The sequence below is a fragment of the Rhinolophus ferrumequinum genome, chromosome 11 (genome assembly GCF_004115265.2).
Source record: "Rhinolophus ferrumequinum isolate MPI-CBG mRhiFer1 chromosome 11, mRhiFer1_v1.p, whole genome shotgun sequence".
NCBI classification, from domain to species: Eukaryota; Metazoa; Chordata; class Mammalia; order Chiroptera; family Rhinolophidae; genus Rhinolophus; species Rhinolophus ferrumequinum.
The window spans coordinates 10,002,425-10,029,864 of NC_046294.1; the positions used below are offsets into that span (position 1 = coordinate 10,002,425).

A 27,440-nucleotide genomic window follows, 5' to 3' on the forward strand; every position below is an offset into this window, starting at 1 on the left:
ATCAATCTTTTGCTACTGGATGTAATTTTATATTTTTCCCAAGGCTACCTAGTTGTCCCAGCACCATTTATTAAATAGTCTATCTTCAGTGATTTGAAATGCCATCTTTGTTACATGTTAAATTTCTATTATTTATTTGGTTCTAAGTCTGGTCTTTCTCTTCTATTCCACTGGCCTATTATCTATTCATGTGTTAGTTTAATAATGTTTTTAAAAAGATTTTTATTAACAATATAGCTAATATACAATATTATATTAGTTTCAGGAGTACACCATAGTTATTTAATATTTGTATTCCTAAAGAAGTGATCACTGTGATACACCCAGCAACTATCTGACACTGTACCATGCTATCACAATATTGTTGACTATATTCCCTATGCTGTACATTACATCCTCATGACTTATTTGTTTTGTACGTGGAAATTTGGACCTCTTATTCCCCTTCATCTTTCCCCACCACTTTAAAAATTTTTAATTACAGATGACATTCAATATTATTTTATATTAATTTCAAGTGTATAGCATAGTGGTTAGACATTTATATAATTTAACAAATGATCCCACTGATTAGTCTAGTAGCCAGCTCCCTTAAGTTTCAGCCCCTCATAAAACCTTGTGCAGTATGTAAAGTTGGGTGAGGCAGGGTATCAGGGAGTCACTAGAGTGGGAAGAGTTGTGGTCAGCAAGTTAATGTAGATTATGATTTGGTGCCAGTGCTGGCCCTGGAGCTACTCAGCAAAAGTCTCAGTGCACACCGAGGCCAGTTACCGCCAGCCTGGGGCCCATAGACTGATAGTTTTCCAAGAAAAAGTGCAACGTGGGTGGGGCTGGCTGCTCCCCGAGAAAGTGCCTCTGACATTGGGGGAGTTGGGTGGGACTGGGCCCCAGGGAGTCAGCCAGGTGGAGCAACAGAGCTCACCAGACCAATCAGATTCATTTCTGGCTGTGTGAGGGGAGGACTCAACACAAGAAAGATGGTGCCTGCCTGCTGGCTGCATGGAGAAAGACCCCACACAGGGAAAATGGTGACTGTCTTCCAGCCCTCGCCTCACAGCCACATACCTCAGTCTGCTCCAAAATGCCTCCGACACCCCTGAATCACTGTCCCTCTGCCGGAGCCCAGGGTGAGTGCCTGAAAATGAGTGAATCTGTGCATGGGCCCTTTAGTGGATATTTGGTTTTCCCATAGCCTTTCATCTCTCCAGCATGGTCGGAAACCCCATTGTTTTTCACAGCCAGATATTGTAGAAGCTCCTCTTCCTGGTACTAGTATTCTGGGCTGGATAGCTTGGTGTGGGCTAGGGTCCCTTGCTCCTCTGGGGGATCCTCTGCTGCCAAGATATCCCTCCTGATTCTCAACCACCAGACGGAGGTTTGGGGCCAGCCCATTTCCTGTCTCCACCCCTCCTACCAGTCTTGAAGTGGCTTCTTCTTTATATCTTTAGTTATAAAACTTCTGTTCAGCTAGATTTCAGATGGTTCTCTAGGTTTATTGCTGTATAATTTAGTTGTAATTTTAATGTGTTCATGGAGGGAAGAAGGCACAGTATTTATCTACTCCACCATCTTGGATCTCCAATAATGTTTTAATTATAGAGGCTTTGTAGTATGTTTTAATGTAAGATAGGGCTTGTCTCCCCTCATAATTTTTTCCTTTTCATTATTTTTCTGGATATTCATGCAAGTTTCTTTTTCCATATAAACTTTAGTATTAATTTGTATGCCTCCATAAAATAGCTTGATAACTTTTTGAAAAGATGAGTCACATGAACCAATCTGCCTTGAATACAGTAATAAGAGACATCTAAATGGGGACATAGAGGTTACTAAACCTGAGTTCTTTGGGGACCCACCTTAACTAGATATTTTAGAGGACAGAATTGTCCACCTTTTAAATGAGTTCTCAGAAATGGTACCAACTTCCTAGAAGAAAACTGAAGACATACAGAAAAGAGGATTGTTGTCTAAACCCACCACAGCAAATGCTGTTCATGCCTCATCCACACTCCCTCGGCCCATTCTGGATGTCATCATCAGTTTCCATCCCTACAGATAATTCCTACCTCTTTTTTCCTGAGGATGCTTGGGTATGGTGAGGCCAAATATACTGGGAAGTGAAAGGTGGGCATTGCTGGGTAATTACTCTAGCTTCTTTACCCCCCAGACTGATAATCCTGAAATGAATCCAAACTCTTAGAAAGTCCTTGCAAAGATTGAGCCCCACTTCCTCATAACAGGAACCCATTCATCAATGCATACTTTATCAGCTCTCTTTCCTTCTTATATCACTTTTCCATTCTCTCACAATATCCAAATCTTTTGGGTCTTTTATTTTGAGAAACCCAAAATAAGACACGTACTGCCTTGGTTTTTGAAATAACTACCAAGAATAAGAGAATATAAGACTCTAAAGACCAAAATAGATTATGGAGGCTGTATATCTAGTTCAACCCTCCCCATCCTCCAAATGATGCTCAAGTCCCTTCTGTGGCATACTTGCCAGTGCTGAATGCTTCCAGGAGTGGAGAACTTGTTGCTACTCTAAATTATCTTGTTACAGAAATGTGGTGAATGGATTATCTTCCCCTATTGACCTATAGATTCAGTCAGTTGACACTGATCACACCCATCCTGAGTATGCTGATAGCTTATGCATACTTTTGTGTATTCTTGTATCACTTGGGGTCCCAGAAGTAAACAGAAGGCAGTCTTACACTGTTTAATTGAAGGTGGATTAATGAAGGAAGTATTTTTAGAAATGTGGGCAGGGTCATGGGGACGGTAAAAGATGTTGACACACTTCGGAACCAATAATAGATGGAAGCTGTTCCCCTAAGACTTAAGGGACAAGGGACATGAACCATGTTACTATATCAGGAAGAGCTGTAACCAAGGACGTGAGCTGCCTAATAGGAGCTGAGGCCTTAGACGGGGAACTCAGCTACTGCCAAAACTATGACCAGGAAAGGGAGGGTGAACTCTGACTTCTCTCTCCTCCTGACTTCCAATTTTATTGGCTGAACATCACCAGAAGGATCAGAACCAAGGAGTGTACGTGATGCTGTGCACATAGGCTGTAGAGTAGAGTACGGAGCAGGGCAGGGCAGGGCTATGCTGGCTATCTTTCACCTGTTTCTCCTGATCTCTCCATCCTTCTCCAGTCTATTGTGTCCTTGGGGACTAATATTATATGGATTTCATTAACAGGCGCCCTTATCCTCTGGCTTCCAATTGTTTTCAAACAATTGGACACCCTATTAGGAGACTGGAGGAGAGAAAGAGCAAATTATTCATTATCCCAGTTTCCTCCCTGTGCTGTTGCCAAGGGCTGGTCGGTCCCTTGACCAAAGGTCACCACTCAAGTTAGCGGTCCTCTCCATGTGACTGTCTTCTCCTTGAGGTCTGGGGAACCACTCCTTTCACTTGCGTATTCATGCTTAGAGGATTATGATTTGCTTCTCCTCTGAACAACTTGGGATATTATTCTATCAGTTGTGATTTCTCTACACTCTGCCCACATTTTGTAGAAAGGCTTTGTATTAAATGTCCCTCAAGTTATCCCATTTGAAGGCTCCATCTCAGTCTTACCTGCTACCTGACTACTCTAAGGGTAGAAAATGGATCTGGATGGGCAAGTGGAGACTTGTTTACCCCTTTGGTCTCCCCTCCCTTGCCATAAATTGAGGCAAACATGATACCTATGACTGTATAATTTTTTATTTAAAGGAAGAACTCGGAGGCCTAGTAATACAGGACTTCCAGTAAGTACATGACTACTTGTCTTCCCCTGGAGAAGGCTTGGCTCATAGAAAGCTCCAGGCAACTGTGTGAATATGATTTTTTTTTTCCAATTGAGTGGATACATTTTTCTACTTTCTCTTTGGATAAAAATAAGTGTATATAGTCTCCAATTTGCCCAATAATTAAACATTTTTTTTCCCCATTGTTAGAGCAAGTTTTTTTTCCTTTGGTGAAAGTTCTTGTGAATTGAGAGATGGGAGTGAGGAATCTAAGAGGATGTTAGGATGCCAGTAGAGACTGCAGTCTTTTGATTCAAAGTATTAGATGTGCAAGACCTGCATATTTTCCAAGAAAACAACATCAAAGAGAACCACGGTGTACAGAGAGATAAATCTGTTTAAGTTCTAGAACTGTTAAATTTGAATGCCTAGATTCTCCTGTTCCCAAAATAAATGCAAGAGTTTCTAATTTCTAGTTCTAAGATTAAGATGGGTTTATGAAGGATGGAGATGAAAACATTTCCTTTAGAAGGTCTCCTCTGAATTGGATTGATAGTCCATCCTTGGAGGGCACGAAAGAATAAAGGTTGTCAAGTCTCTCAGAGCAGTGGAGCTCCAGTTTGATTGGTTTCAAGAAACTATTTAGCCCTTATATGCAAATATAAGGCAAAAGTTTTCAAAAACTCCTAAGAAGAAAAATAATAAGAAATTATATAAGAAAATTTCTCTATTCTGGGATAAAATGATATGCTCTGTAGTCACTGTTTACAAAGAAAGGCAGATAGTGAATTATACTCTGTTATTTGTACAAATATGTTAAATAGGTTAAAAAATTGGTTGTCAGACTGAATTTTGTAATGATTTTCTACCTGGAAAAGATACTTCCCAAGTGAAAACCTAAATAACAAAATTGTAGTTTACAAGTAAAGATTACACTTGGAAATTGTAAAATGAAATAATGTGTAAATATTGTATGGAATAAAAGTTTAAACAGGGTTTAGTTTTTAAAAGCATAAGCCTTTTTTTATCCCTAACAATTTTTTAATGAGAAAAAAGACAACTTAACATTGGGTACGTACGAAGGTCTCAGCTTCTCTGCCTAGTTATAACATAAAGAACAAAAGCTTGAAAATTGACAACAAACTCACAATTAGTAGTCATAAAGATGAGATTTTAGAAAAAGACAAACATATATAGTTGACTGCAGCATATTCTTTTTGTTGTTGTTGTTATTGAATGCAATTTTATTACATGAAGTTATATCTCAAATATTGGGTTATATAGGTAATTCAATTTTTCATTTTCTTGAAAACAACAGTGGACTCTCTCTTGACCTGTTAATTCCCAAAGATGTTCTTAATTCAGAATGCTTTCCTTTCTGTGGGTTAATTCTTTCCCTGTATATATGCACAAAAAACTTATACTGTTAAATGCTCAGTGGTCTCAGGGGAATCCAGATGCTTCTGTGGCTTCTATCAGCTCAGTCTATATTTATTGAATTCTTTAAAAAAATTTTTTATTTTGCCTTTATAATTGGCGTACAATATTATATTAGTTTCAGATATACAACATAGTGATTAGACATTTAAATACTGTCTGAAGTAATCACCATAATTAGTCTAGTATCCACCTGGCACCTGACATAGTTGTTACAATATTATTGACTCTATTCCCTGTGCTGTAATTTATATCCCCATGACTGTTTTCATAACGGGCACTTTCTGCTTCTTAATCCCTTCTTGAATTCTCCATAAACTAAGAGAATTCTGGAACGATTCACTCATCACTAAGAAACAGTGTTTACATTATGGAGGGGGAAATTATGGTACAGCTAATGCGAGGAGCAACTGCCCTTTGAAAGTCAAGGACTGCCCACCAGTACTTAGATAAGGCCACAGAAGGTCAAACACTGTACATAAAACTTAAAAAAAAAGTAATTCATTCCTAAAAAGATCAAAAGAATAGCGTGAAATTAGACAGTAAGATTCATCGTCTATTATGTTATTTTATATTTAAATTTTGAGTGGCATATTTGGGGAAAAAAACCTAGCAATCATTTGGTCTAGGCCTCTCACTTTACACATGAAGTAACTGACACATAGAGAAGGGCAGTGATTGGCTTACCGCCTCCAGCTAGGTAGTGGCAGAACCAGGACTGTCCAACTATCTTCCAGCCCAGAGAAATGCCTTCACTGTGATATAAAGGGAAAAAAAAAGAGAAAGTTTATAATAAAATGTCTATTTCATTGTGTAAAATTTCATGCCTAAATATATTAGAAGACATAATAGTTAGATGTCTGTACATTTTTATAATAATAAGTTTGGATTTAAGAGAAGGAAGTCAGAAGCCATCTGTGCAAAAAAAACAAAAAAGCAGAGGTATGAGTAGAAAAAAGTAATAAAAGAACAGACTTATTAGTCTAATATGGGAAAAGAAGGATAAAATGTCAATCTACATAGGAAGAGTAGATCAAAGCCAATTACAGAATGTTGCAGTAGAGAAAATGAGTATTTTCATAATTAACCAAGGGAAAAGCAGTATAATCCCTTGTGTTATGACATGGGATGGTGAAGGGAAGAATATCCCAGAAAATATATGAACTATGAGAGATCCCACCATGGGCTGAGACATATATTCACCTGAGGACATTAACATTAATTTTGGCTGCCATCACCTTCAAAGGGCAATGGGGTATCAAGAATGGAAGAAGAAATGGTAATAAAAGAGGTTTTGCAAAAGATGAATGTGGACCCCTGGAAATAGCATCAGAGTAAGCCTGAAAAACAACAGGGAAAACCCAAACATATAACTTCAATATGTAATGTTCACAATAGAGATTTTAAATCATTCTATCATTATAAAATATTAAAATATGCACATAGGATGATGTATTAGTCAGGGTACTCTGGAGAAACAAACACACATGTTTCTACAAGGTGTTGGCTCACCTCACTGTGGAGGTTAAGAAGTCCTGCGATTTGCTGTTTGCGCGGTGGAGACCCAAAAAACAGGAAAGCTGGTAGAATAGTTTGAAGGCCTGACCGCCAGAAAACTGACGGTGTAGATACCAGGCTGAGTCTGAAGGCCTGAGAACGAGGAGTGCTGAGGGCAGAAGTACAATGTTCCAGCTCAGTCTGGCACAGAGCAAATTCAACCTTCCTCTGCCTTTTTTGTTCTATTCAGGCCCTCGATGAATTGGATGATGCCCACCCATACTGGGGAGGGCCATCTGCTTTACTCAGTTCACCAATTCAAATGCTAATTTCTTCTGGAAACATCCTGACAACACACGGAGCAATTATGTTTAACTAGCTATCTGGCCATCCCGTGGCCCACTCAAGTTGACACATAAAATTAACCATCACAAATGGCAATAATATGAAGTATTTTTAAAACAATCTTTGTGATTGTTTTTTTTAAATTAAATTAAGTGAGCTTCCTGTATTTCATGTGTTTATTCCAATTTAATAATAATTGATTTTATGTAGAAGGTGTCTTAGATCTTTTCTGTTACATCTTCACATGAGATAGTTACAAACGTAGACTGATATGATTGTGCTGTATTGGTAACTTAAATGCCACACGTGGCATTGCCTTTTCTCCTATTGTTTTACATGGTGAATCACTCTTGGTGAATTCCCAACTAAAGCAAAGTACGTTGGCAACCATGTTCCCGGAAACTTTGGTGTAGAATAAAGCCATGAAAATTATTCATTAAGTTCTGGGCTCTGATAATTATAAATAGGTTTATCTTCTTCGTGGATGTCTGGTGGAACATTCCAAAGTCACGAGAAACAATTCATCCTTGTTTAGGACTGTATTGAACATTCAGAAAGTCTAGCTTCCCTGGCTTTATTCTCCAAATGCTCTCAGTGATTCATCATCTCCTCTACTCACTGTGCCCAATAATAACACGTTCATAAAAACCCCAGAATCTCACTAGGGCATGGTGCCTTCTTTGTTGAAGAACTGCTGAGGTGTGCCTTTTCAGGATGAATTGGAAGCACACCCATATGCAATAACTAACACCACGACAGGCAGCAAAATACTTCTATAAAGATTATCATCCTAGGTTTGGACTTTCCTTTGCTGTTAATAGTAATCAAGGTGCACATTTTATAGGAAGACGCTAAAGAAAGTTTGTAAAACTCCACTGACTCATCAATGCCTTCGACTGTGCATATCATCAGGGATCTGTGAGGATAGGGAAGCATGCAAATGGACTTTGAACTAGTCAGAATGTAAGCAGAATGGGAGCTAAAGAGTCGAGAGGCTCTGCCCTAACTCTTATGAACAGGAGCTCTGCAGCAAACAGAACACTGGGAATCTTCCCACAGGAAATGCTGAGCAGGCCTGTGGACTGCTGGGTACTGCTCTGGTGGCCACCCACTGGCAGGAATTCATGTGTTAAAAAACGCTGTGTGAGGTACCACAACGTATTAGTTAAGTTTGCCAATGCATTCTAATTTCTTAGGAGTACCCGTTTATGTGAGAAGAGAACACACAATGGAGCAGAGGATCCAAACCACTCAGGGTAGTGCTTACCCGCTGTGGAAAGGCGGGGCAATCGGACTGGGAAAGGTCGCTCAGGTTCATGCAATGGAGCTGGTGATATTTCAGTTCTTATAGTGAGTGGAGGTGAGTAGATGGTTCTTCCATTCCAGTTGTTTCAGTTTTTGTTATGAAAACGTTCTCATTTAGGCTCTTAAGGCTCAGGACTGACAATTTTGGAGGAAATGCAGTTTGTTTTTATATTTCTATACCAAAGATGGTTTACAAGTTTGGTTGCCTTTTCCATATCTTGCTCAGGACACCATACATCACTCACCATGGTTTTTCATTTATTTCTAAAAATTTCACCCAGTTGTTATTAAACTTGGTATTTACAAGTGACCAAACATAGTCATCCTTTTCTGAATGGTAAGTAAAACACGCAATGCTTAATATAATTGTACCAAGTAGAGCAAAGCAGTCCCTTATGCTGCCATAAGAATGGCAGTCATAAACTGTAATAGACATACAAAAAAACTGGTCATACACGGCATAAACAGGTTTTACTCAGTCTGTTGTATTTGCTAGAACATTCAAATTGAAATTTTTTATTTGATTTGCTGGAATCTTACTGTGGTTGATAGCAGGATTCTACTTCAACTTTGTCTAAAACCTAATAGGACAAAAAAAATACCTCAGATGAAGTATTTATTTATTCATTCAACAAATAATTACACAGTGCCTACAACATGCTAAATATTGTACTGGGGATTAAGCTAAGGGTTCTACCCAAGAATCTTACAATCTAATGGGGGAGACAAAATGACAAATTTGATTTAATATAATTTAATAAATATATCATGATATGGATAAGCTTCAAGTCTAGGATTTGTCAGTGTCATTCCTACCTCAGTAATGTCACTTTACTACTTCAAGCCTTTCCATACTTCCCAACTTCCCTGAAGGCAGTATCCAAACTCTTGAATAGCCTTGCATAAGCTGTGAAAGAAGGCTGTGCCCCTTTTAGAAGGGTATGTGTGAGGGATAGTTACATGTTAAAGAATATATATATATATATATATATTTTTTTTTTCTAATAGGAAGGAGGATGTGATTTGGTATTGGTTAACCAAAGGAAAGGTCTTAAGTGGACATATTAATTTTTGGTTGTCTAGCAGGCAGCTCCCTTCCTATTTTGGGAGCTCTCCTCATTGGTTTAGTCTATATAAAAGAAGTTTATCAAACTTCAACTACGAAATCCAGAGGGAGGTCAGAATGGTCCTTTCAAAACACACACTTCATCGTGTCACTCCTCAAAATACTCTCCTATTTTCCCTAGGACAAAAGTCGTTATGTGTCCCATAACACACAGACCTCATTTCCTGCTATCTTCCCTGAGCTACTCCTATAGCCACATGGGTCTCCTTCCCAGAAATGCCAGACACGTTCCCACTTTAGGGCTTTTCCAATGGCTGATCCTTTTGCGCAGAATGCTGTGTCCTCTGATATCTGCATGGCTGTCTTTCTCCCTCAAGCTTTGCTCAGTAAGACTGATTTGGATCATCTTATTTAAACACGTAGCTTACCAATGGCAGCCCCTTTAATGTTGTCTTTTTTTCCATTGCAGCTATCACCTTCTAACACACTATGTGATTTCCTTATCTGTCATGTTTATCGTCTTTACCCCCTATTAGAATATAAGCTCCACAGGGTCACTAAATATTTGTCTGTTGGTTCAGTGATGCATCCTACATACCAAAAACATGCCTCATACTCAATAAATACTTCCTGAGTTCATTTATTGGAATTTAGGTACATTAGATACGTTAGGTGCATTATGGTACCTAAATATAATGGAATATTATGCTGCCACTAGAATAATTTTTCCAAGGCATGTTTTTCATGACTTGGTAAATTATTATAGTTGATTTCCTCTTGTGGAGCTGAACCACACTGGTCTGGAAAATTCCTGGACAAGCATCCTTGCTGCAGATGAATCTCTGTGTGAGGAATGATGTCAAGTGTTTCGAGAGAGGGAAATAAAATTTCTCTGTATGAGACAAGAAGAGGACTTTAGTTTTTTCTTCTTGAGGTTGTGTGAGGAGAGGGAAAAGGGAGGGCAGAAGATAGAGTGGATGTTGGAGGTTGGGGGGAGAATTACTAGGGGAGCAAGATCATAACTAGAACATGAAAATTACTGTCATAATCTTCTCCCACTATTCCTCAAGTAAAAGACCAAACACTTTTTGTGAAAACCAGTAAAGGGGGCCAAGTTTATTTACACCTGTTTTCTTGGAGGTTGTTAAGCAAAATTGGGACAGAATGAGTACATACAGAAATTAAACCAGGAGGATTTCAGTTCCAGAAATTTGCAAAATCACATAAGGGCTTCATGGGCTTTGAGATCAACTATACTTATATTTCTGGGGGGAAGCAACAACAAGCAACGTCTGGGTCACATGTACCCGATGTTTGTAAATATTTGTAAACAAACTTGGGAAAAGGACTAGAATGGAAAATAATGTTAATAGTAGCTACCTAGGTGATGGTACAAGTGTAAAAGATGGTATAAAAATGTAATGCCCGTAGTTATAGCCACCAAGCTGCTGTGGGGCAAAATAGCCTCTGTGTCTCTTTGACCCTGTCCTTTAAGGGGAAAAAAAGGCAGACTTTAGCTGAGTTATTAAACTAAATTTCTTCAGTTTCTTCTTTCACCAATCCCTGAAAGCACCTTGTTTTCCTCAGTAGGTTTTGATAAGCAGAGCTAACGTTTATTGAGAACTCACTGTGTGCCAGGAGTGGTTCTTTATGCTTATTTACTCATTTAATTCTCACAACACCCTTTCAGGTACTATTATTAGCCACATTTTTTTCAGATGAGGCGAGTGAAGGACAGAGTGAAGTAATTTATCCAGGTTCACACAGCCAATAGTAGGGGACTCAGAATCTGAATTCAGGCAATTTACCTCAAGAGCTGTCATCGTAACCATAAGGGGAGAAATTCTAAAGGAGAAAGTGACTGTCATTTGTTGGATGTATTTTTAATGATATCTGATTTGTACTCTAACGATGTTCTCTAGACTTGCTGAAGCCACTTCTCTTTTCAAACATTATTTTGTCATATCCCTTTCTCTAACTCAACACTGTTACCCTAAGCCTACTCTATCTACTTTTCCTCCCTTCCCACTGCTTTGACTCCCAGCTCAGAGTTTTGTATGGTTACATATACCCCTTTGGATAGGTTGAAATGACTTATTCCATCAAAACCCTCACACAGAAAACAACAAAAGAACAAGACAAATAACTGAAAGAACAAAAACTCATAGACACAGACAATAGTTTAGGGGTTACCAGAGGGTAAAGGGGGGTGGGGGAGTGGGGCTCTAGAAGAGGGTAAACGGGGTCTAATATATGGTGATGGAAAGAGAACTGACTCTGGGTGGTGAACACACAATGTGAGATATAGATAAAGTATTACAGAATTGTACAGCTGAAATCTATGTAACTTTACTAACAATTGTCGCCCCAATGAAGTTTAATTTAAAGAAGAAGAAAAACCCGCACATCTGACACCTTATAAAACCAGTTCCTCACACTGCACCCTCAACAGCCATTCACAAAAGACACACTGGAGTGCATCCTTATCAAAATTAAATGTTGTTTTCCCCATCCAAACGATTGAAAAAGCACCCCCCCCCCCAAAAAAAAAAGTTAGCTCAGAAGTAATAATTTCTTCTCCTCAGTTTGTGTCAGGTCATCTTTTTATCTTTGGCATTGTTCCAAACATTCCGCTATAACTTACATTGTGTAGCTTTCTTCTATGCCCTTGCACTGATGGATCCTGAGATGAGGAACTGCGGATAGAAACAGGCTTTGTAAACACCCATTCCTGCTGATGGTCCCCTAAACAAGTACTTGTCCTAATGCCAGTGGTATTCTTGAGATCTGAACTATCAGTGAATTCTCTGAAGAAAACGGGTTTTAACTATTTCAGTTCTTGACTCTGGGTGGTGAATACACAATGTGATATATAGATGATGTATTACAGAATTGTACACTTGAAACCTATGTAATTTTACTAACCATTGTAACCCCAATACATTTAATTTAAAAAAATGAGGTAAAAAAAACAACAAAACTATTGCAGTTCTGTGGTGACGATTTTCTAAGAAATGGATTCACCATTTCTCGGTTACCGAGATGAAAAGTTAAAGTGTCTGGTCATTAATGAAACCTTTGTATTGGTGATGAGACTTAGGGACCTCACAGTGATTTTATAGGAACAAGCTGTAGGCACTTCACTTGTTTTGATTGTCAGTTATTAAAGTGATGACCTAAGTTATTAGAAAGTAATCCCTAGTGACTAGTGGGGTGGCTCTCACTTGCAAGAAATTTCCCCCCATAATTTGTAGAAAAAAATATTTCATCAATAGAAACTAGTTTCACAAAGCATCTCATCTGAAGAGTTACAGGTTGACCATAAACATCACATCCTAAGTGTTATCACCTGGCACCAGTTGAAAGGATTGCTGTTTCTGGTATGTCAAGAATTCAATATTTTCCCCCACTAATATATCTTATACCGCTTTCGATCTGCTGACAGCACTAACAAAAGATGACTCATTTGAAGGGCACTCAGACTCCTGCATCCCAGGAAAATAAGATTCTATCATGGAAGCAGAAGTACCTTAGCCTGATTTTTAAAATCTCTGACACTTTATTGCTGGGTCACTCTTTAAAAGTGATTTACATTTTCTAAGTCTTGGTTTCCTCATTTGTAAAATGGGGACCAGTGATAGCTATCTCATGGGGTTATTGTGGGAATTTTGTAAAACAAACCTGAGGCACTTTTGGAAGGTACCTGATACAAAATAAAATAAAATGGGATAATTACTGTTTGTGGCTAATTTCAGCTGGAAGCTTCTCTTCTATCTTGGACTTAGGATTCTTTCTAGATGCCTTGTAGTGGGTGATTCATTGTATTCTTTCAGTTTAAAGCATTTCTCTTTATGACATGCTTCTCTTTATGACAAGCCCTTTCCAGAACATTCTCAATGTTAGTAAGCGTTTTCCAGTTGAGGACTTGAGCTATTGGAAAGCCTGAAGAAATGTCTCTCATCCAGGGCACTGATGACCAGGCTCTTCTCTAGGTGAAGTAACTGTAGTTGCATGTCTCAGGCCTTTTCACAAAGTGCAGGGACTGGGTTACATTCAAATCTTCTCTTCCTTGCAGCTTTGTTTGTTGGTTGAGGAGTGCAAAACGGTGGGTAAGAAAAATTTTTCCAAAAAGAAATTTGGCCTTTGGTTAACTTTCTAGCTCTGTTCAGTTGGAAACTTGAAACAATTGGAATATCAGTAGTATTATTAGGCCAAATTGCTTATTAATAAAATGATCCCTAGTTGATAAATTGCTCCTGGATTGGTTGTAACTGTCATTCCAGAATAACTTGTGGGAAGCCAGGCTTCCACCAGTGCGGTGGTTTGTAATTGAGGACGTACCTCGTAGGGACCTTGGCAACTACGCCCATGGAATTATTACAACAGCCTTACTCGAAACATCCACTTTGGAAATCTCTGTTTAATTTCTCCAAATTCCTCTTGGGCCCCCCATGTATCTTCTTTTTCTTTATGTTACATCTCTAAAAATCACTGCTATAGCTCAGGCCTTTGTATTTTCACTCTGCCAAAGAAAAACTGTATAGTTATCCAAATAGTCACTCTTCATTATTCTTCAGTACCTTTTCTGCATGTACACCCCACCCTCTCAAGGAACTTATCAAACCAGGCAGCAAACATAAAAATTTTGCTAAGTATACACACTTCCCAACCCCCCACTCTCCCTCACCATTTTGTAAAGGCTGTTTCCATAGTAAAATGAGCTCCTGAGAGTCTTTAGCCTTTGTCTGATCTCTTAAGTATTTCACTTGATACATCAGGGGAAAAAAAAAGAATTGAAATCAATAATACCATGGTTTACTCACAAATGGTGATGACCAAGACGCATAAATTAGTTTAACAATTACAGGGATATAAGCAGCATTTGTTATTTTCTCCTCTTCGAAAAACAAACGAAAACAGAGAATCCCCAGTGCACGGTGAATCAGGGCAATAATTACTTGCACAGCCTGTGAGAAGAGAGAGCCATCATTCTTACTCAAGCCAAATGTATCACAGACAATTACAATTTGGGTGACTGAAGGGTCACGGGAATGCCAGCTTACCCTGGTATTTCTGAAGTAGTGGTGAAAGGCTTATGTGTCAGGGAGGACCCAAGGTGAAGAAAAAAGGGCCACCAAATAGGGTGGTGGGGTCGCCATGTTTATTTAAATAGGAAGAATTTGTTTTTGTTTCATAGCAATTTTCATAGATAGTTAGTATTTAATTTTCTCGTTGGTTCTAGTTAACTAAAAAGCAGAGGCCTCTGTCTGTGATTCAGGGGGACACACAGCTAAAAAGAGAGCTGCTGGCTCTGGGGACCTTGACACGCTTCTTCTTCCTGTGGTTGGTTCTATGAGGCTCACTCCAGCTGGCAGATTCAGTTCTTATCCTCTTCTACCCACCCAAACTAGGTACTTTTTGACTTTGCCTTCCTTTTCTCATCTTCTCTTGCCTGAGTCTTGGGCTTTGGTTTCCGTTTGCTCTGTCCACGCCCACACCCAGTGCTGACTTTTGTAACCACAATCTGGACAAGAGCGCTGGTTTTCTCTAACTCTCATGTGAAGTGTTCACAGGGACCATGCGTGAAGCTGGGCCTTATTCTCCAGCTGGAGTAGAGCCATATAAACACATTAGTGACCAGGATGCCTGCAAGCAGGCAAGGTCAGCCTTTTGTTCTTATCAGGCCTTCAACTGATTGGATGAGGCCCACTCACATTATGAAGGGCCATCTGCCTTACTCGTGGTTCAACGATTTAAATGTTAATCTCATCCAAAAATACCCTCACAGAAACACCCCAAATAGTGTGACCAAATATCTGTGTGCCCTATGGCCCAGGTAAGTTGACACATAAAATTAACCATCACAGAAAGTCAAGAAGTGGCTATTGGGTGATAATACTCCTCTCCCTTAGAAATTACCCTGACCTTGAAGCAACACAAAGCCATACGTGTATTGGTGACTTCTGCCTCCATCTGGCACATGGGGGATGGCAATTTGGGATGAGATGGGACGGACTTACACACTAGTACCACGCTCTTCAGTTTCAGTCCCTTTCTGGGCCATGAATCCACTGACCACTGACGTACTCTGAGTTCAGTGAAGGACCAGGAGGGTTTGATCCTAAAAGCTTTACCCTCTCTGAGGTGGTGGATCTTACTGGGTAGGTCAGTGTGTAGTGTGACAGGTCTATTCCTTTTCACACATATTGCTGTCACCACCCTCCAGGCCAGATAAGGAAACAAAGAGCAAGCGATCCAGACCTAAAATGCCATGGTACTAGGAGATGGGGTGGGGAAACCAACAGCCCCTGGCTCCTGCTGTGTGAGGCCTTGTTGCTATTAAGGTGTGCCCTCCATTCTGGCAGTGGACCAGGCAGTCACCAACCCGCTGGATATGTTGGGAATTTTTCTAGTACAAGCATAGATCAAAATGTGTGTCAAGGCCCCATAAATATTCGTGGATAATACCAAAGGGGACAGCGTTCTAGGGTTGAGGACGGGTGAGGATGCTCAATGATGCAGATTATGACTTTCTTGAGGTAAATATAGGGGGAGCATATTGAGGGCAGGATGTTATCAAGTGGCCACTGGCCACTTAGCCCCCGGGTCTACAGCCCCGCCTGGTTTTGGGTCCATTGCCTGACCACCTCATTTATGATCTATGAGCTTGTTTCAAACTGTTTACGTAGGCATAAAATGGACCTTCCACGCACAAGCAATCTCAGAGTGTATTTGCTAGAACCCTGGGTAGGTTATGATGATGTTGAACTATTTACTTATGGTTTGTGGGTTTATAATTGGTTTAATTTACTCTGGCCTGACTGGCATCACCTCAGAACAGTTTCATCAACTTTCCTTCCTTTGGGGAGTTCATTGCAGACTGGTCTCTTCCCTTTATTAGCAAAATGCAACACTCATCATTTATTAACCCAGGCAGTACTTAGTCCTTACCCCCGTTGCTCTGACCTCCTCTCTCAGGGTATCTGCTTGGCATTTTAATTAGGATATTATACATAAATTATGGAGAATGAATGGACTCCTTTCCTGTGGAGAAATATACAGAAAAGCAGTAGTAATTATTTTTGAGATAACACACTTAATATTACAGTCTCTTGAGAAGCTTTTTGTATCAACCTATTGATATTACTCTCTGCAACATAGCTAATAACTTCCTGTCAAAAACCAAGAGCTACTTCTCAGATTTTATGCTTCCATCATGGTCTGAAAATGAGACTGAGTAGATAACTTTTGATATAGGTTTCCCCACTACCATTATTTTCACCTTTTCTAGGAATTATTTGCTCCCTTAGATCCCCAGGGTCACCCAGGTTTGGGTTCCTGGTTGCCATGTTTGGTCTTCATAAAAATGTCTCGCAATCTAGCCATAGTTGATTGAGGAAGTCATGGGCACCTGACTGTCTGACTGAGCCAATCATAATTCCCTTCCCAGGAAATTGTATTTAGCACGAACACAATCCAGTCTCAATCTGGGCTTGTCTCTTGAACAAGAAGAGGTAGTATTGACACATTCCTCCTTTTGGAAAGAGTGGAGGAACACCCAGAGTAAAGAGATACAGGGAGAGTACTCCCTAAAAATTCTGCTGGTCCTCACTTCCCTGATTTTAGTTGCTTTTTTAGGCCTGTCTATGAGACACTCTTGCATCTTTAAAATAAAGTCCCCTTTATTTTGTTACAATTTACGTAAGAGAAAGAACATGAAGTGAGAGTTTTCATAGTGTTCCAGAATAATGACTGAGTCTTAAAGGTTGGGACAAAAGGCAATATTTTGTATGTTAAGTTCATAAAAACGCCAGAGATTATGGCTAGTAGCTTCCCCAAAGACTTGTTGGTATGGGACAGTTCAGAGAAGTGGCTATGGTCAATTGAATCACTGTCCCCAATTATTTTTTCCCTTTTCTCTGTTAGAGAATCATACACCTTCATACGTTGCCCTGTGACTTGCAGTGTCCACCCCTCCACTCCAGGAAAGGAGCAGTTCTCTACATTTCTGGTATTGGATTTGACTTTGTATCGTGCTTAGACTGACACTATATGAGGGACATGACACATGCCACGTCTGAGCCAAAACCTTATGAGGTATTGTAAGTTTCCATCAGTTTTCTTGCTCATTTCCCTCTGTTGTGAGACTATCACTTCCCAGGATATTATTATTCTGTACTGTAGTGTGGATCCCAGAATGAAGACACATGGAGCAGACTCACAGCCTATCTATAGCATTGAACAAAACTTTCCATAAAAAAGAAAATCTTGTCATTTTTGACATGGATGAACCTGGAAGACATTATGCTAAGTTAAATAAGCCAGACAGAGAAGGACAAATACTATATGGTATCACTTATACGTGAAATCTAAAAACAAAACAAAATCAAATTCATAGAAACAAAGTAAAATGGTGGTTGCCAGGGGCTGTGTGGGTAGAGGAAATAGAGAGAGGTTGGGCAAGGGGTACCAACGTTCTTAGATCTAATGTACAGCATGGTGACTACAGTCACCATGGCACATGGCGAATACAGACTGTATTATATACTTGAAATTTGCTAAGAAAGTAGACCTTAAGTGTTCTTAAATATATATAACTATGTGAGGTCATAGATGTATCAATTAACTTGATTGTGGTAATTATCTCAAAGCACACACATATAAAATCATATTATACACTTTAAATATATTATAATTTTATTTGTCAATTATACCTCAATAATGCTGGGGAAAAGTCTTTAGTTTTTATGAAGGCAAATTTATCTATTTTTTCTTTTGTTGTTTGTACTTTTGGTGTCATATTTAAGAAATCTATGCCTAATCCAAGGTCGTGAAGATTTATATGTTTTCTTTTAGGCATTTCATATTTTTAGCTCTTCCATTGATCCATTTTGTGTTAGTTTTCTATATGGGGTACAGGTTGAAATTCTTTTGCATATGAATATCCAGTATTCCCAGCACCATTTGTTGAAAAGACTATTTTTTTGCCCCACTAAATGGTCTTGTCACTCATCTAAAATCAATAGACCATAGATGCCTGGATTTATTTCTGGACTCTCCGTTCTACTCTATTGATCTATGTGTCTTCCTTTATGCCAGTCCTACACTGTTTTGATAGCTTTGTAGTAGGTTTTGAAATTAGGAAGTATGAGTCCTTCCCTCTATACTTTTTTCAAGTGTGTTTTGGCTAGTCAGGGTCCCTTGCTGTCCAGTTTCTTCAAGAAAAAACAGTTTGGATTTTGATAGGGATTTAATTGAATCTGTAGGCCAATCTGGGAGTATTGCGTCTTAACTATGTTAAATCTTCCAACCCATTGAGCCCAAGAAATATTTTAATTTATATAGGTCTTCTTAAATTTCTTTCAACAATGCTTTGTTGTTTTAAGTGTGTAAGTCTTACACCTTCTTTATTAAATTTATTCCAAAGTATTTTATTCTTTTGATTGTTATTGTAAATGGAATTATTTTCTTAATTTCATTTTTGGATTGTTCATTGCTAGTGTATATAAATACAACTGATTATTGTGTATTGATCTTATACCTGGAGACCTTTTGAACTTATTAATTAACTAATTTTTTTGTGTATGAATTCTCTAGGGTTTTCTCTATACCAGATCATGTCATATGCTAATATAGTTTTACTTTTTACTTTCTATGGAGATGCATTTTATTTTTTTGCCCAGGTAGAACTCCCAGTACAATGTTAAATAAAAGTGAAGAGAGTGGACATCTGTCTTGTTCCTGATCTTAGGAGGAAAGTTTTAGTCTTTCACCATTAAGTATGATGTTAGCTGTGGTTTGTCATACAAGTCATTTATCAGGTGAGGAAGTCTTTCTATTCTTGGTTTGTTGAATATTTTTATCATTTAAGGAGTATTGGGTTTTGCCAAATGCTTTTCTGTATCACTTGAAATGATCATGTATTTTCCCCTTCATTCTCTTAATATGTTATATTTCATTGACTGATTTTCATATATTCAGCCACCCTTGTATTACTTGGATTAATCCTATCTGGTCATGGTGTATAATCCTTTTAATACACTGCTAGATTAGGTTTGATACCTTAGCACTGGAATAGTTCTGAGTTAGGTGAGACCATGGTGAGTCCTTTGAGCACGTCTTCCAGGAAACCACCAGACAGGTCAAACAAACAGCCCAAATTCTTTGAGGATAAGATTTGTTTTGCTCCTTCTAGCACTTGGTACTTGCACTGGGAATGCAGACTCTTTTCTTGAAAGCCATCATTGATGAGCTGGGGAGTGGGAGATGAGAATAAGATAAGCTAAAATTCCACAAAGCTTTATTACCAAGATTCAGTTTTGTGTTCTTGTTTAAGCATTCATTCCCTTCTTGCAAGTTTCAGTTAATTTTCAGAGTTGGGAGACAGTTGATTCTGACAGCTTTTGCCAACTTATTCATTGCTTGATGTTCCCTACTCTGCCATTTTCACTATGTTACCTCTCTCCATGTCTTTTTAAATTAGTCTCATTGCCATAAGTCTCATATCCAAAAGTGAGCCTTGTGGGTTCCCACATGCTCACTGTATTGCAACTTTCCTCTAATCTCTGTGAGCTCAGTGGAATTAAGATGAGGACCAGAAACTTGACTGACGTATCATTAAGGTTGGATATGCTCACAGGCATATTGTGACCACAACCACAGCATTGTTACCGCACCACGCCGGATGAGGAGCACATCCGAGGACACAGACCCCACCAGGCTCTTCCGGCTGAGAGTCCCAGAACAGAGAGCACCCCCTGCGGGATCACACCCTCTGGCCCTGTGCCTCCTTTTCACCTTCCTCCCCTTCACCTTTCTTCCTTCAAAGCCAGCCCAACTTGACAAATCAACCCATCAACTAAAACATGGAGAAGCCAAAAACCAAATCTATTACTATGTGGAGGGGTAGGTGAAGAGCTAGAAAATGGAGAAAAGCTAAGAGATCAGTAGCTGAGTTGACATGGGATTCATTTTATGCTTGGATTATTGCAAAGTTCTCTAGTTTGGTCTCCTTTCCTCTAACATCTCATTATTCCTTTCCTTGCCCCTTAAGCCCACATCTCAGTCAGCAATTTTTCAAATCTGATCATATCACTTAAGAGGCTCCCCACTGTCTTCAAAATAGCATCCAAACATACAAAGCCTTTCATGATGTGCCCTCTGCTTTCCTTTCCAGCCCAGTTTCTCAAACCACATTCCAGCCATTTCTGATGAGTTTCAGTTCCATCAATGGGCCAAATTTATCATACTTACCTCTTAAGTGTTTTAAGCACTATTTATGGCACATTTTTGGAGCTCAATGACTGTTGAATAACTGTATAAATACAAACAAATTTCTATGTGTTCCTGCAGCCTGCAAACAACTGAACTGACTTTCATTTCATGGTATTTTAGGTGATAGGTTTTGTATATGGGCTCATACCATTCATGAAATTAATATTAAAGAGATAAAATTAGAAAAGTGTTTGGTATATAGTAGATGTGCAACAAATGTAGCCATCGTTGTATTATTACTACTATCCTAAAGAGCAAGCTGAAACTTCAGATAACATTTCATCAAATTTGGATGGTATGTCTGGAATGGAATGACTTAAATCAAAGCTATGTGAATACAAAAGATTCCCTTTAGGGACCCTGGAGACACACCTCAAGGTGATAAACAGTAATCATATAAAATAGCTGAAACCCAGACTCAAGAGGATCTCATATGGAGATCCGAAGCATTAAGATGAAAAGAGAAAACAAACAGTGGTTTGAAACAGGAACCCACATTGGGTGGAGGCTAAGAACGGTAGGCCTTGGTTTATAATGGTGCTGCCAACTCACAAAGTCAACTCTCCCGCTGGAGTTTACTTACTTAAAATGATAGAAGACGCTCCCAGGCCATGCGTGTTAAGCCACGCAGCCTTCTTAATGGTGCTGAAAAGTGTAGGATGAGCATGGATCTTCTCAACTCATCTACTTGTACCAGTAAAACATTCCTGGAGATGGGAGAACCCAGGATGAGGGAGTCCCGAGGTGCCAGGACCTGGCAACCTCTGATCTCAGGGTAACTGGGTCTGAGTTCTAGTGGCAACCGGGCCAAGGCTCGCTACGCTTAAGTCGTGCCCTCAGCATATGGCCAGCGGGAAGTGATCCTGTAGGTGGCTCCCTCAGTTCCGGGCCTCCCAGCCGGAAGAGCCTGGTGGGGTCTGTTTCCTTGGATGAACTCCTGACCCCGCCTCGTGCGGTAACAATGCTGTGGTTGTGATCACGGGCAACGCCGCGTGGGGCACTGTGCGTGGAGACCCGCGCGGACGCATGCGGTGCAGTGGAACCTCCACAGCTCCAATGAGCCGGCAAGCACCCAGGATGAGGGCGGAGTAGTGGAATGACAGAGATGCCACCCTTCCCTGGGCTATGTCAGCATCTTACTCTGTCCCAAGGGGAAGAAGCTGTGCTTGATAACTCTGCAGAGGCACCCCTTTGAAGAAGTGTATTCAGGGAAACTCCCTGCCACCAAGAATCTTCCAAATGCTTGGTGGGTACAACACTGGGAAGAATAATTAGCTTCTTTGGTCCTCAGTTTACTATGTAGAGTGGAGAAAATACCTGCTCAGGTACCTCACAGGCTCCTGCTACAGAACTTTGAAGATCAAAGCTATTATATAGTCTACTACTATAATTACTATCATTTTATTCTGATTAAGTAAAAACCATGAGTCAAATACTTGGAATCCTCCTAGATGGCTATTTTCATGAGGGCAGAGACCCTGTCTGACTTCTTTACCTCTGTGGCCCCCATCCCCATTCACCCTCTCACTCTCCCTAGCCGCTGGAAATCAGCTGTTACCAGTGTATACCACTGTGTCTGGCACATAGTATGAATGAATGAATGAATGAATGAATGAATGAATGAATGAATGAATGAATAGACCATGGAGCCCCCTTTCTGGTCTTGCCTGGGGTGTTGATCGCTGAAAGATGTTTATTCACTTTCACTTTCTTCCTTTGGACAGAATCTGGTGGTACTTCTAAACGCATGTTGTCAAAAGATGTTTGCTTTTTGCTGTGGGGCCTCTTTTGCAGGAAGAAGGTGCTGGGTGCTCTGCGGGTGATGGTGGTGGTGGCAGCGGCCTCTGAGGTTTTCTAGAGTGAAATAATTCCGTAATTCAAGACAACCAGATCTAAGCTGAGAAAACTTTATACTCAACGTGTCCCATATAGAAAATACAAACCAGAGTTATCATTTTAATTTTTAATTACAGAATGGGGAAAAAGAAGCATTGAGATGAACTGAATTGCGGGAAGTGAGTCTCAGAAGAGCCACCTCTTGCATGGGAAAGGTGAGCAACAGCAGAATTTGCTTTTTAAAATCATGGTTAAAGAGTCTCCCAAGCAATGCTTGCAAACTCAGCTAGGAAAGGGAATACACAATCAGAGAAACTTCTTTTTTTTGCATTTCAGTAACTTTATTGAAATGTATATCTAGTACCAAAACATAATGGTAGTTGGTTAGTTTACCTCTGTCAACTCAAAATTAACATTGATATAATCAAAATATTGAAATATATCAGCCTTTTGGGAAAACTGAAAATTTATCTACAAAACATGGTTTATGAAAGTATAAGATGCAGTAGTTCTTTGGTTCATTTTCCAGTGCATATTTACCCATCATATGATGTCAAATCGGATACAGCCATCCTGGATGGCCTCAGACTACACATTGCACTGAGTAACTGTTTACAACACTGTTAACACTGTAGATCTCCTTATATTCACTGCCTGCATAAAAAATCCTGAACACTCCCTCAGCAACCTCACAATTATGAAGATGCTTATTTACTTTTCTTAAGACTTTCAGTTGGCATAATAGGTGCAATTAGTGAAAGTATAGTCTCTTTATTTTAAACATAATTCTAAATGAGAAGCAATGGCAGTTTTATAAAAACAGTCCTTAGTAAAAACTTCTGGAGTGTTAAATCGGCAAGTTTTCAGAGTGATGTGAATTTATTTGAGTTACTAATACAACGAAAACTAATTTTCTCGATGGAACTAGATTGAAGCAGATTTTGTATAAAACCTTTATTATCATGGATACAAACTCCACCTGCTTTCTAGAAAATATGTTAAATATAACTTAATATGCCCAAATTAATAGGCTTTATATAAAATGCCCCAAATTTAAATGTAATTCCCATGTAGCAATAAAGCCCACATCTCTGCATTATCTGTGACTTGCATTCCAGATGCCAAAAAACCATTTTCACTGCCCAGAATAGTGACCCTTGTTATGCCTTCAAAGTGCATATGTGAAATGGTTTTGAGGTAAACCTCATAATTTAAAATTAAAATTTAAACAAAGTAGGTTACCACTTTTAATACCACCTAAATATATTGATCCAATGTAGAAAGTTGGATCAGTGTTAGAAATGAAGACTCAAGTACCTTCCCAGACTGTCATTAACAATTCACATTTATGTTCTTGTTTGCATGTCTCACAGATTAATTCAAATTTAAGCTTAATTCCATTACAGCGTAATATTAATTAGGCAGTTTTCCCAAATCTGACAACATCAATGCTAATCTAGTTGTGATGTTTTGAGGCTTCATAGCTTAAATCCATGACAACATTATGGAACGCATAGCTCAGGGTTGTGGAGAAAGGCTTCAGAGAAGAGTGTTTTGTTGCTATAATAATCCAATTAAGGGACCATTTCATGAATTGTGGGAAGGTGCGTTATTCTGTAGTAATGATGCTTCAATTGCCAGGCAGTACACCCAGAAACAATCCATTTCAACTTCTGAACATTTGGTTTGGAACTCTTGCTTGATGAATATTCACTTAAACCCTTGGATATAAGCTCTTGCCAGAAAGTCGAATCTCTGCCATTTATCTTGCAATGTTTCTGAATGTTCCTACTCCTTCTGTTAACTCTACACACTTCTGTGTGTGGATCTCCAAAGCAATGATAGACAATGCCAACATAGAAGGCGTTGCTTTAGAAAATATGATCCTGCAGTGGCATGCCTTAAGTTGAGCTTCTAGTCTTTCAAAATTAAGGCTCTTCCTTCTTTCAAATGGCAAGTTCTTTCCAATGAGTGAATAGAGCTGCAGAAATGGAAAGGCAGTAGTAGCTTTGATTTTCCAACACATCTTCTCCAACACAATCTTTTCCATCTTCATCAAGTCTGAAACTGTGAACCTAGACTGGCTTATTCGGATCAAGTTAGTTGCCAGTGGGACATTCCTTTCCTCTTCTATGGATTTTACAGCCAAGTAGAAGCAGCTCAGTCCAACACACCCAAGGTGCTTGAACTGGACCTTCATTTTGGACAGGAACCTGTCCAGTAAATTCACAGCTAGAAAACGTCTAGGTGTCTGAAGCCAAAGAACTGAATTAGACTAAGAAGATCTTTTACTTCAGAGTCCCTTAGGCTTGCAGTCATCCTGAGGCCGTTATCATGTGCAGATTCAATTAGTCTCAAGCCACAGACCTTTAGACGACATTTCCACTCCTGTTCCAATAGGGCGTTCAGCTGGTGTAGCTTTTCTGAGAGTCAGTTGTTGGCAGTACCTCTATCATCTCGATCACAAACGCGGGTCCTCAGCCTCAGTGCTAATCACCCTCCCGGAGCTCTCACCTCAGCCCACGATATCAGATCTGGGAGACACCTACTAGGCCAATGGGATTCACGCAAAAGGGGAGGGGTCCGGGGAGCTGTCCTGGGTGGTCTCCCCAGCGCCGCCCAGGCGACACTGCCCTCCTCTCAGTCAGAGAAACTCTTAACTCATCATTCTTGGAAATCAACCACAAGTATATGAGTTGCAGTTTATATAGTCTCCATTGTAAAATCTAACGCTCATCTCCTAAACCACAAAGAATACAGGAATGTGGTCAAAAGATGGAAGGCAAGACTCAGTACTGCCACTACTTGCTCCATGACCCTGGGATCCCCAAGTCACTATATTCTTCTTTAGCTAACTTTTTTTTTAAAAAAAACCCATATCATTATTAAACCTAATAAAATTAACAACAGTTTCTTGATCTTATCTAATACCTAATCCATATCTGTCGCGTTCCGCACTGCACTACGAGGATTGTGGGGAGCGAGGAGGGCAGCGCAGGGTTAAGAAAAGACAGTAGCCATGAATAAAATGAAGCAGGGCCAAGGGACCTGCAGCCTCAAGGACTGGGCTGGGTGCCTAATGGGGCCAATGCATTAGCTTTTATTAGTTAGGTGGGGAAGTAAAGGAGATAAAGCTTGTAAATCTCAAGATCTGTGAATCCTATACATTATAATAGGAAACGATTCAAGCCAATCACCCTTGCCTGCAGGCTGCAGAACCATAAGTCTCAGAATGTTTGTACTTCCCCAAGGGACAAAACCTATATGCATATGAATAGATGGAGGGCACATAATCCAATCACTTCCCTTGCAGGTTTTGGGAAGGAAAGCAGCCACAGAGGCTTTCCTTAGCCTGGGGAATGTGGGGGGCTGTGCCCACCTCTATGAATCCCGTGGGTTCTCCTGTTGATGGAGAAACTGACCTAAAATTGTTCCCTGACCTAAAATGGTGGCCCGAGCACAGAGAGAAGTCCCCAGCCTAAGCCCCAGCCCACTTCTGCATAACCCCCTCCAAGCCACACCCCAAGCCAATCACCAGACGACACCTACCCCTTCCCCAACTCAAGGAAGTCCCCAACTCATAAAAACCTGCTCAAAACCTTACTAGGGGCTCAGTATTTTGGGAAAGATCCCACTGAGCCCGCCGGTGTAATAAAGCTGACTCTCCTAACTCTCTGAGTGCCACTTGGGTTCTTTCCGGTCCTGGTATCCGTAACACTGTTGGTCCCCACTGGACTGCACCTGGCTTACGTTGTGACCCCCCCCCCCCCCCGCCCCGTGGGGAATCTTACTCGTCATTGGCTGACCAGCCATCTTTCTGGGACCAAACAGGGAGATATAAGGTGCAGGTGCAAACACAAAGGTGAAGCAAAGTCCCTGAAAGGATCCGTCTCACACACTCTCCTTTCTTTGGGGGCAGATACACAGAGACAGACGGGTAGGCTGCTGCATGGCCACATGTATCCAAATTTCCTGATTGTCTCGAAAGTGTCTTTTTGTAGTTGGTTTCTTTGAATCACTACTATTCAAATAAGATCCACTTACTACATTTAGTTGCTTTATGTTGTAAGTCTTTTTAAAACTTTCAGTTTCCCTCCTTTTTAAAAATGCCATGTATTCAGAGAAAACTGGTAGTTCATTTGTCCCTTATAATTTCCCACAATTCTGAATTTACTAATTGCTCCTGTGTGATATCATTTAACTTGTTTCTCTTTTTTCCATATTTCCTGTAAACTAGTGGTCATATATAGATGCTTGATTAGATTTAGGTTCAGATTTTCTGGCAGAAAGCTTCATGGTGGAGTCTACTTCTTTTTGCCTCATATTGGGAGACATTTGATGAATGGCTTGCCTATTTTAGTGATACTAAAATTGAATGGTGCATTTAGGTTTTGTCTCGAGCTATCATTACATATTTTCTCATGACCTTTCCTTCTAATGAATTTTAGAATCTGTTGATGCTCTTTACTTAGATCCGTACCACTGGGGATTCCACAATTGTGGTTTTCTTAGTGCTGTTATTTTGTCTTAATTTATTGTCTGATATTCTTCTGAAAAGAATAATTTCCCCCAAGGAATTTAATTCTCCAAAAATAGTTTGTAAAGGAAAGTCAAAAGGCAAAGGCATTCTGGAACAGTACAGTAAGGACCTCCAATGAAAGCAATGAGGACATTGGAAAACATTGTAAAAGTCAACTTTTCAGAATTCTGGAAATTAACCAAAGGCTTGCAACAATCTGAGAAGTGCTTATTCAAGAAACATGGCTGACTTTTTTGGCAACACGCTTTGTGGTGTTTTAACTTGCCCTTTTTCCACACCCCCTCCATCTTCCTGCCTCTGAAACTACAGCCTCAGAATGATGGGAACTGAAAAACAGCAGACCAGCTGGCAAGGTCTGACAGAGTTAGAACTCCCCCAAAAGCCCTCTAACCAGAGA

General features: G+C 39.8%; 1 pseudogene; it reads right to left on the minus strand.

The window, feature by feature from the left end:
• Positions 1-24,077: 24,077 nt before the first annotated feature.
• Positions 24,078-24,959, minus strand: LOC117030947 (cyclin-G1-like; annotated as a pseudogene).
• Positions 24,960-27,440: the final 2,481 nt, after the last annotated feature.